General features: G+C 41.7%; 1 protein-coding gene across 2 annotated transcripts in view; it reads left to right on the top strand.

Annotated features, from left to right (window-relative positions):
- Positions 1-3,662: 3,662 nt before the first annotated feature.
- LOC139759509 (NADPH oxidase 5-like) overlaps positions 3,663-10,676 on the top strand; it is an 88,363-nt gene continuing 81,349 nt past the window's right edge. The window contains exon 1 of one of the 2 annotated variants that reach the window (XM_071681708.1): positions 3,663-4,076. The gene's annotated coding sequence lies outside the window, so the exon portion shown is untranslated. Of the gene's footprint in view, positions 4,077-4,195; positions 4,345-10,676 lie in introns of those variants that run through there. The other variant, XM_071681707.1, reaches the window with a different exon arrangement.

Below are 10,676 nucleotides of genomic sequence, written 5' to 3'. Positions count from 1 at the left end.
GTTTAGTTTTGAGTAACAGTGAACCTGAGTGAGATGAACAGACGTATGTTTTGAGCAGCGAAGTGTTCTGCTCAGAATGTCCTTCAAACACTTAGGATTCGAACCTCATACCATCTGCGTGGTCAGCGCACTAACACACAAATGGTACGAGGTTCGAATCCTTGCTGTTTTACGTGGCACTATGTGATATACATTTGTTTCATTCTTTTTTATATATATTTCAATACATACTCGCCATTTGCCGCGTCAGCGAGGTAGCGTTAAGAACAGAGGACTGAGCCTTTGAGGGAATATCCTCACTTGGCCACCCCTTCTCTGTGAGTTCGTCTGTCAGGATATTTAAAACAGACTTGACGAAATAAAGAAACCAAATCACTTGTGAAGGAAACCTTCACAATAAGTGTATCCATATCCCCCCAGGCATCACCACCCTCCTCCACAAGGCACTGATGTACGACAGTTTCCGTCAGGTGCCCGGCAGCGCGTCCTGAAACAGGGGGGCGGCCAAGCAGTTCTGTCACGCGCAGAATGTGCGTCGAGGCACAGAACATGTCAGCATTATACCCTAAGACTCACGTTCACCAAAATATTGATCATTTCCTACCCTTGTGAGGTACCAGGTACGTCTAACCAAGGCTCACACACACACACACACACACACACACACACATACAGCTGGGCCTTTAGCAACGTGGGGGACTCCAGACAAGGTTGTTTGCTTGCTGATGGTCGGCAGGTGTCCATGGTATTCCCGTTAGAGACCTGCATAACACAGGCAAAACACGTCCCCCATCAGTGACCATTACACAAGCAAAAAAAAGAAAATGGAATATGAGGGGAAAAAAAAGAGATCATGATTGAAGGATTGAATTACAGCTGCTGTGGTGACTATAGACCTTCATTCCTGAAGGCAGAGATGGTATAAGAAAGAAGAATGAAGGAAGAGAAGATTTCCAAAGATTCAGTATCGTAGGAAGGAAGATTGGTATCGTAACGGTTCAGTCTTGTTGTGTCTCAGCGACAAGAGGAAGACATTAGTAGCCATTCCCATCAACGCGTCTCGCCAGCCAAGCTGTACAAGGGACTCACCCACCTCTCACCAACACGAAGAACTCTCCTGTTGTCCTAGATAATATGAAGGTGTTCTGTGTGTGTGTGTGTGTGTGTGTGTGTGTGTGGTCAGAAATATAAGCTTGTCCAATTGTTGTGTGTGTGTGTGTGTGTGTGTGTGTGTGTGTTTAAGTGAGCACATCTTTATCACACACAAGGTATGGGAGGTAAGGGCCCTGTATTATAGGCCATGTGTGCTTTCTCTGTTTACGTAAGGAGACTCTCTCTCTCTCTCTCTCTCTCTCTCTCTCTCTCTCTCTCTCTCTCTCTCTCTCTCTCTCTCTCTCTCTCTCTCTCTCTCCTCGCTCGAGGTATTTCAAAGGTCGAAACAACTTTATATGTTCTGTCTCTGTTTTTCTGACATTTTCTCTTTTTTCTTTTTTTAAGAGTCTGTGAACTAGAAATGATTAGTTTCAACCACTCTCACCTCTCTCTCTCTCTCTCTCTCTCTCTCTCTCTCTCTCTCTCTCTCTCTCTCTCTCTCTCTCTCTCTCTCTCTGCATTTACACTTACGTGTTTTTTAGCGTACGTCTGGGTGTGTGTGTGTGTGTGTGTGTGTGTGTGTGAATGCATGATCTGTAATGCTATGATAATATAATTTCATATTCTTGTGAGTGGACGGGGCCACCGCCCTTCACTGTGAGTGAACATCATTTTGAAAGAAGGAATGTAGAAAGTAAAATGCCCTTAAGGAATCTTCCCTCAGTGGCCAGTCTTCTTTCGATCTGTTCCCTCGTCAGAAAAAAAGCTAAGAACCATCGGTGCAGACAGAAATAACTGGGCAGGAGTGCATGGCGAAAATCCGGAAGATTCTTCCGTATTTCGTTATCATACGTGTGACGTATTTGATCATGCGCGTTACGTGTCTCATTATTATGCGTTTGACGTACTTCATTATCATGCGTTTGACGTATTTCATTATCATGCGTTTGAAGCTATTTGGTTATCATGCGTTTGACGTATTTCGGCATCATGCGTTTGACGTATTTCATTATCATGCGTTTGACGTATTTCATTATCATGCGTTTGACGTATTTCGTTATCTTGCGTTTGATGTATTTCGTTATCATGCGTTTGACGTACTCCATTTATCATGCGTTTGTGACGTATTTCGTTATCATGCGCTTGGCGTATTTCATCATGCGCTTGACGCATTCGGTAACCTTGTCTCTGAAGTTTACTTTGAGTTGCTTGGCGGGGTTTGTACGCATCTGTTGTGGTGCGTCAAGGTGAGGTGATCTATAGAGAGAAGGCAGGGAGGGAGGGAGAGAAGGAAAGCCAATATGCTAATGGGAACTTCAACATTTACTGAGAATATTCCCAAATCTTCGCGTTAGGATATTAAGAGTTCCTTCGTCGTTTTAGATATTCCGTAGACCGTGGTGGAGATCAGTCATAAGAGAGAGAGAGAGAGAGAGAGAGAGAGAGAGAGAGAGAGAGAGAGAGAGAGAGAGAGAGAAAGAGAGAGAGAGATAGAGAGAGAGAGACAGAGAGAGAGAGAGAGAGAGAGAGAGAGAGAGAGAGAGAGAGAGAGAGAGAGAGAGAGAGAGAGAGAGAGAGAGAGATTAAATATGTAGAAGACATTGCTTGCTGTAGGAGTCATGCGTGGGTCACTAGAGAAAGGCGACAGCCAGTACGTCTGGGTTGGCTCAGCATTACAAGGTGTGTGTGTGTGTGTGTGTGTGTGTGTGTGTGTGTGTGTGTGTGTGTGTGTGTACGAGATCCGTGGTGAGCGAACGGGGCAGTTACTTAGGATGACAGGAGGAGGAGGAGGAGGAGGAATTATCACTTAGGAAGACAGTAGGAAGAGTAGAACTGCCGCCTAGAATGACAGGAGAATGAGGAATTGCCACCTAGAATGACAGGGGAAGGAGGAACTGCTTATAATAATGATGGGAGAAGGATGGGCAAGAGGAACTACAACTTGTGCTAGGATGACTATAAGGAGGAGGAGGAGGAGGAGGAGAGGCAGTATCCTAGAAGGAGGAGGAGAACCATGACGTAGATGGAGGAAAACAATAAAGGAGCCACAGAATTACAATGAGGGGAAGTATGGACCTAATTTATTCAAGGGGAAGTCATTCTATGCCAAGCGTACATAAGAAAAGAACACGCATGACGAGTAAGATGGAGAGATGACAGTGATATGAACTGAGTCTTGAGGTCTACGAGACTGATGGTGTTTGGGGAGTCCCACTTTAAGAAGAGAATACGATGGGTATTGTAGGGATTCCCGTTTCAAGGTCAGAATACAGTAGATATTGTAGGTATTCCCACTTTAAAGAGATAGATTACGGTAGATGTTTCACTCCCTAAACCCTACTTTTATTACCTTAATGAGGGATGATTTATCTTGCTAATTATCCAGTTATCTAAATGAAGATCAACTTTTCATCTTGATGAAGACTGATTTGCTATATTAAAAGAGGTTTTACGACCGAAAAGAATTCAAATTTCACAAGACGTCGAGTATAAGGGGAGAGAGAGAGAGAGAGAGAGAGAGAGAGAGAGAGAGAGAGAGAGAGAGAGAGAGAGAGAGAGAGAGATGGCAATCAAGAAAAAATATTTTGTGAAGGAGTGGACATGAAGTAATTGATAATCGTTGAGGGAATAAATGAGGCGAAGCGAAGGAATGATGATGATGGAATGAATGAATCACGAAAGGAGAAGAAGAAGAAGAAGAAGAAAAAGAAGAAGAAGAAGAAGAGAAGAAGAAGAAGAGAAGAAGAAGAAGAAGAAGAAGAAGAAGAAGAAGAAGAAGAAGAAGAAGAAGAAGTAGTAGGAGGAGAAGAAGGATTGGAAGCTGCAGGATAACTCGACGCGAGAGTAGAGAAGGAGTGGAGTGGGAGGAGGAGGAGGAGGAGCCAAAAAAACCTGTCCGAGACGATGGTGTGTGAGGAGGGAAGGTGGTCGGTCTGCCTGCTACCCCGGGGACACAAACGCCCGGCGCGTCGTGTGGTGCGCAGGTATTATTGTTCCTGGTGCTTCCCTCTCGTGGCGGTCGCTTGACATCACCACCCCCACTCCCTGGCCCTCTACCCCTTAAGTGACGTCTTGAAATACCTTTACCCTCGGAGGAGGGGGGGGGGGGGTGGTTAAACCCGGTTCTCCCCACGCTGGAAATACCCAAAAGCAAGGCTTCAGCTCAGAGCTTAGTTTGCCTCACTCGCTGGCTTCGTCGGTCGGCTGGTGGAATAGGTGGAGGAGATAAGGCTAAGCTTAAAGGACCCACTGGTAACTCCAACGTCTGTTGGGGTTGGCTTGGAGAACGATGGTTGATGGTGGTGGAAAAGCAATTATTGTGTACCCCAGTGTTCCTTAAGTGACAATACCGTGATATATATATATATATATATATATATATATATATATATATATATATATATATATATATATATATATATACTTGTGTTAGCAGTGATTTCAAGACGCGTCAATACGCCTAGTGATCTATGCATCGACCAAATGCCTCTACCTGCAGGTATCCGACGGTCTCAGAATGAAGTGTCGCTTCGAGGATCCCATGTGACCTTTGAACTGATGATGGAGGATGGTGGAGAGGAGAGCGAAACTCAACACTGATCATACCACAGAGAGTTACAAGTCCCTCGTGTCTTACGTGGACTGAAGTGCTGCTGAGTGAGATGGTGTGTGTGCGAGTGGATTGTGTGGGAATTATTGTTACGCCCAAGATAATTGATAATTTGGGTGTTGTTGCTTTGTTCCCGTGGCTCATTAAGGACGTTGTTTACCTCGTGTGTTTATTCAGCGTAGTTTTAATGTTATTTGTCCCGAATTGTAATGTTTATTTTTTTTTTTTCGATGTTGTGCAAACATAAGGTGATGTGTTTTTTTCATTTTCGTATGTTATTCAGTCTGTGACTCTCTCTCTCTCTCTCTCTCTCTCTCTCTCTCTCTCTCTATATATATATATATATATATATATATATATATATATATATATATATATATATATATATATATATATATATATATATATACACATCTGTCTATCTATCTATCTATCTACTTACTTACCTACCTACCTACCTACCTACCTACCTACCTACCTACCTACCTACCTACCTACCTATCTGTCTATCTATCTATCTGTCTATCTACCTATCTATCTATCTACCTATCTATCTACCTATCTATCTATCTCTCTTCATTCGTATTTGTATTGAGACTGACCAGGTGTGTGAATGCAGCCATGCACCACCCCTGGGCATTGTTTCCGAGGACCTGGGTTCCCCTAACCCTAGTCCCACAGGGAAAGGGGCACATCCAGTTCCCCAGGGATAAGCTGACTCCACGGGTTTACACTTGCTATTCTGGGGTTTCATTTATTACCCTGGGAGTGGGGGTACCCTGGCTACCCTGTGGGGTACACTGGCTACCCTGTGGGGTACACTGGCTACCCTGTGGGGTACACTTGTTGTCCTCGTTTTCTAACAAATGACATATTTCTAAGATGCTCATACAATTCTCTCCCCTTTTTTCTATTTAGGAATTTTGAAAGAAAAACAAAAAAAGAATGGTGAAGTATATGTATATTTATGCAATTCCTTTCTTTTTCTTTGGAGTTCTTCCTCGTCTGTGGAGGTAGAGATGAGTGTCCTGCTGTGATAGAAGGTTCCATAATCAGCGTCAGGTAGACTGAATGATCAAATCTGTGATCATAATCTCAAAGGATCCAATCCTTCTCCTTCCTCCCTCTCTGATATTTTATTTTCCACTAAACGGGCATTTCATATGATACGAAAACTTCACGGCTTTCATAAGTTATGTCATGTACTGGTTTTATAAGTTAAAAAAAAAAGAAACTGACTCGAATACTTTATAAACGAGTGTTGGTAGAGTTCACACCTTCACTGTTCACTACGGTTATGAAATCGGAAGCGAGATCCTTCGCCTGGAAACGTCTATATGTTATTTCATTCTATGTTTTTTTGTTAATCGCTTTCAAGACTGCAGTTACAAGAACCCTACGTTACTGCCAATGTTATTTATAGACTGTTGCTAATGTAGCTCAGACAGTAAACACTGCTAAGTAATATTTCCCGCTATGGAACACCCGTGCGTCCTAAAGACCGGAAGCAGTTTCTTTGTATTGGGTGAGTAGCCGTCGTTACGCATGTTCGTTGTCATATTGCGAAGCAAAAAAAAAAAAAAAAAAGGAAAAAAAACGCTATGATTAGCAAAAAAAAATGCTATGACTAGCAAAAAAAAAAAAAAACGCTATGATTATTACCATTTCCCATAAACGCGTTGTATATATACACGATAGTGTTTTGATGGACGACAGATGAAAGTATGATATATTGGCTTCGTTGCGATGAATTCTGCGTCTTAGAAGTTCTGTAGGGGGAAAAAAAAGACGATAATTTTGTGTTACGTTACTGTGAGGATTACGATGTCTGTACACAAAGATATGATTCGTATGTACGTCTTCAGCTGTGAAGACAGTAATTATGAATAGTGCATCATCATCATGATTAAATCTACTATTTCTTTATTATCAAGGTTATAGAATTCATGTTAAAACAAAAGCTGAAAGACTAGGAGTGGTGTTTTATATATATATATATATATATATATATATATATATATATATATATATATATATATGTGTGTGTGTGTGTGTGTGTGTGTGTGTTTGGTAACGTCTGAAATCAGCGTGATCATGTTCGTTACGAACTGTAGTCTCTGTAACTACTTTTGGATCGTTGCTTGTAACTAAGGACAACCCACAACCAGCAGACCACAACCCTGAACAGTGTCCACCTGGGTGTAAATTCGGGAGGGGATTCCCCCCGCCCTACCTTCACAACACAACACAACCCGGGGAAGCCTCATGCTTCATGCCTACACTAAGTGGTCGTACCATGGTAAACAAGGCGTCAGCTGCGATCGGCATTTCCTCGTCCATTTTCGATAATGTGCATTTTTGTATCATTCCTGTACATCTCTCGTGTGTGTGTGTGTGTGTGTGTGTGTGTGTGTGTGTGTGTGTAGTCATGTCTATTTTCGTAAGTTCTTCTTGAAACAGACTTGCGAAATTGTGGGAGACACTGACTGAGGTTGTGTTCCTCCTCCCTTTGGAAAAGGGGTGAGAGCTCTCTCTCTCTCTCTCTCTCTCTCTCTCTCTCTCTCTCTCTCTCTCTCTCTCTCTCTCTCTCTCTCTCTCTCTCTCTCTCTCTCTCATCTAGCAAGGTTGCTCGACAGTGGGACACTCATTATCTGTCGACAGGGTACGCCTAGACAGGAAATGGTTTCCTTTAATGTGGCCAAGTCACTCGAACTGCGAATATATATATATATATATATATATATATATATATATATATATATATATATATATATATATATATATATATATATATATATATAGGAGAGGCTTCACTTTCATGACCAAGACTCCAGTCACGAACAGAAGTCCTCACTGAGGCTGGTTTAACGACCATCCAACCACCACACCCCCTTGCTTTCTAGAGGCCAGTGTAGTCCCACGTGTTTTGTGAAATATCCCGAAAATCAGTGGAGACGAATGGGACATGGGAATGAAAAATCTAATATTCGAAGAAGTCTGGTAATCACGTGTAGTTAACGAAGATCAACATCCACAATTGTGATATAAGGAAGATTCTTAGTCTAGGCCTTACATATATATATATATATATATATATATATATATATATATATATATATATATATATATATATATATATTTTTTTTTTTTTTTTTTTCATACTATTCGCCATCTCCCGCGTTAGCGAGGTAGCGTTAAGAACAGAGGACTGAGCCTTTGAGGGAAATCCTCAATTGGCCCCCTTCTCTGTTCCTTCTTTTGGAAAATCAAAAACGAGAGGGGAGGATTTCCAGCCCCCCGCTCCCATATATATATATATATATATATATATATATATATATATATATATATATATATATATATATATATATATATATATATATATATATATATATATATACATATCTGACACACAAAAGGAAAAAAATTCACCTGTTTCTCCCGTTCCAATATTTCTAAGTATTTAGTTTTAGAACCTTGTAACTCCTTAAGTATGATGACTTAACTGTATAAGTACGACTTGCGCCTTCTCAGGACAGTAGTGTTCACCTTTAAGTACATGAACTTTCGTCATCATACTTAAGGGCTAATTAATTGTCATATGGAACGCTATTATTCGTAAGATCTCTTGACATTCGTTTAATTTTCGAGCCTCATCAACGCCACGACACATGAACATGCCATCGACTTTAGGACTATGAGGTACTTTCGTTCCACTGCGGCCTTCATAAAAACCAGTCTTGGAGACTCACTCCCAGGGAAAGCCGGAAAAAATGACTTAAGATTTAGGTCAGAACAGGGAAAAACATTTGAGTTAGGTTATCTAAGTTGGAGGAGATCCTTAGGATAAGTTAGTTGGAGAAAATCCTTAGGTTAGTTAAAGACACTTCTTGGGTCAAGTTAGGTTAGGTTGGGTTAGGTTAGATTAGGTTAGTTAAAGAAACTTCTTGGGTCAAGTTAGGTTAGGTTAGTTAAAGAAACTTATTTGGTCAAATTAGGTTAGGTTACGTCCTCCAGTCTGGATAGTTCAGGTTAGAATAAGAAATCCTAAAGTTTGGTCAGGTTAGAATTGGTCACAATATGAAGTCTTTTATAGCTAAGTTGGCTTAGAAGAGCTCTTAACCCAAGAATTCTAGATGAAGCTGAATAAGGTATGTTATGTCATGTTACGTTGGGTTATGTTAGGTTAGGAAGCCCTAAAGTTAAGTTAGGAAAGCCCTCAGGTAAGGTCTGGCTAGGTTAGGTTAAGAAATCCTCATGTTCGACTGTGATAGGAAAGTCCATTGGTTAAATTAGCTTAAGAATTTCCTTAGTTCGATTGCCCTCAAGTTAGTTTTCATAAGGGAAGTCCTTCGATTGGGCTAGTTTAAGAATACCCTTGGGTCAGGTCAGGTCAGGTCAGGTCATGTTAGGCTAGGATGCCGCCAGGTTAGGATCAAAGCTCATAGAATAGCCTATGGAGCCCTTAGGGTTCGGGTTAGGGCTGATTGCGTCCGGGTTTACCCCGGAGCCAAGCTAAACTTCCTTGGGTGTGTACCCGAGACTGGGTTTTTGGGGGGAACCCCTTAGTTTCTGGCCTATCTGACGTCGATGAGAAGCGACAGTAGCCTTTTTTACTCCCACTTTTAATGCTTCACTTGTTTGTAGTCTTTAACCTTCGCCTGTTCTTTCAAACACTCGTTTGTGGGTTTTTTTTTTTCTGTGGAGAATAAGAGACAGACGCTCACCTTGTTGTCAATGGGCGAGAAAGTTGTCCACCAACACGCAAGTTTCTAGTGATAGGAATCGTTTTCTTTGCCGTGATGGCTGTATGACTTTTGCTACGTTCAAGACTTTATATATATATATATATATATATATATATATATATATATATATATATATATATATATATATATATATATATATATATATATATATATATAGCCCAAGTCTTCTGTCAAAGGTCTTCATGGGCCTGACCCCTCCTCTCACTTTCTGTAGCAAGGTCACCACCATCTTCAGTGCACTGTCATCCACTACGGATGACCCTCCCTAGCTGTGCCAAATAGCTATTCCCTTTTTGCCAAAGACATCACACCACAATCTGTGCCTCTAGAGAGCACTAATGTTAGCTGGATCCCCCAGTTCCTTCGATGACCTGACCTTACATGACCTACTTCGCCGTTCTCGACGGCAGAAGAACCGTCCTTGTCCCGAATCGACAGGCTTGGATGGGGGTGGGGAGCAGGTCACCTCCTCGCGCAGTGAGAGGTCATAGTTGAAAGGAGGGAGTCAAAAAGGTGTTCAAACCAGTAGCTGAAGACGCGATATATATATATATATATTTTTTTTTTTTTTTTTTTTTTTTTTTCATACTATTCGCCATTTCCCGCGTCAGCGAGGTAGCGTTAAGAACAGAGGACTGGGCCTCTGAGGAAACATCCTCATCCAGCCCCCTTCTCTGTTCCTTCCTTTGGAAAAAAAAAAAAAAGAAAAAGAGAGGGGAGGATTTCCAGCCCCCCGCTCCCTTCCCTTTTAGTCGCCTTCTACGACACGCAGGGAATACGTGGGAAGTATTCTTTCTCCCCTATCCCCAGGGATAATATATATATATATATATATATATATTTTTTTTTTTTTTTTTTTTTTTTTTTTTTTTATACTTTGTCGCTGTCTCCCGCGTTTGCGAGGTAGCGCAAGGAAACAGACGAAAGAAATGGCCCAACCCCCCCCCCCATACACATGTACATACGTCCACACACGCAAATATACATACCTACACAGCTTTCCATGGTTTACCCCAGACGCTTCACATGCCTTGATTCAATCCACTGACAGCACGTCAACCCCTGTATACCACATCGCTCCAATTCACTCTATTCCTTGCCCTCCTTTCACCCTCCTGCATGTTCAGGCCCCGATCACACAAAATCTTTTTCACTCCATCTTTCCACCTCCAATTTGGTCTCCCTCTTCTCCTCGTTCCCTCCAC

Source organism: Panulirus ornatus, chromosome 33, assembly GCF_036320965.1.
Source record: "Panulirus ornatus isolate Po-2019 chromosome 33, ASM3632096v1, whole genome shotgun sequence".
NCBI classification, from domain to species: domain Eukaryota; kingdom Metazoa; phylum Arthropoda; class Malacostraca; order Decapoda; family Palinuridae; genus Panulirus; species Panulirus ornatus.
This window is presented reverse-complemented; position numbering and strand designations above follow the sequence as displayed.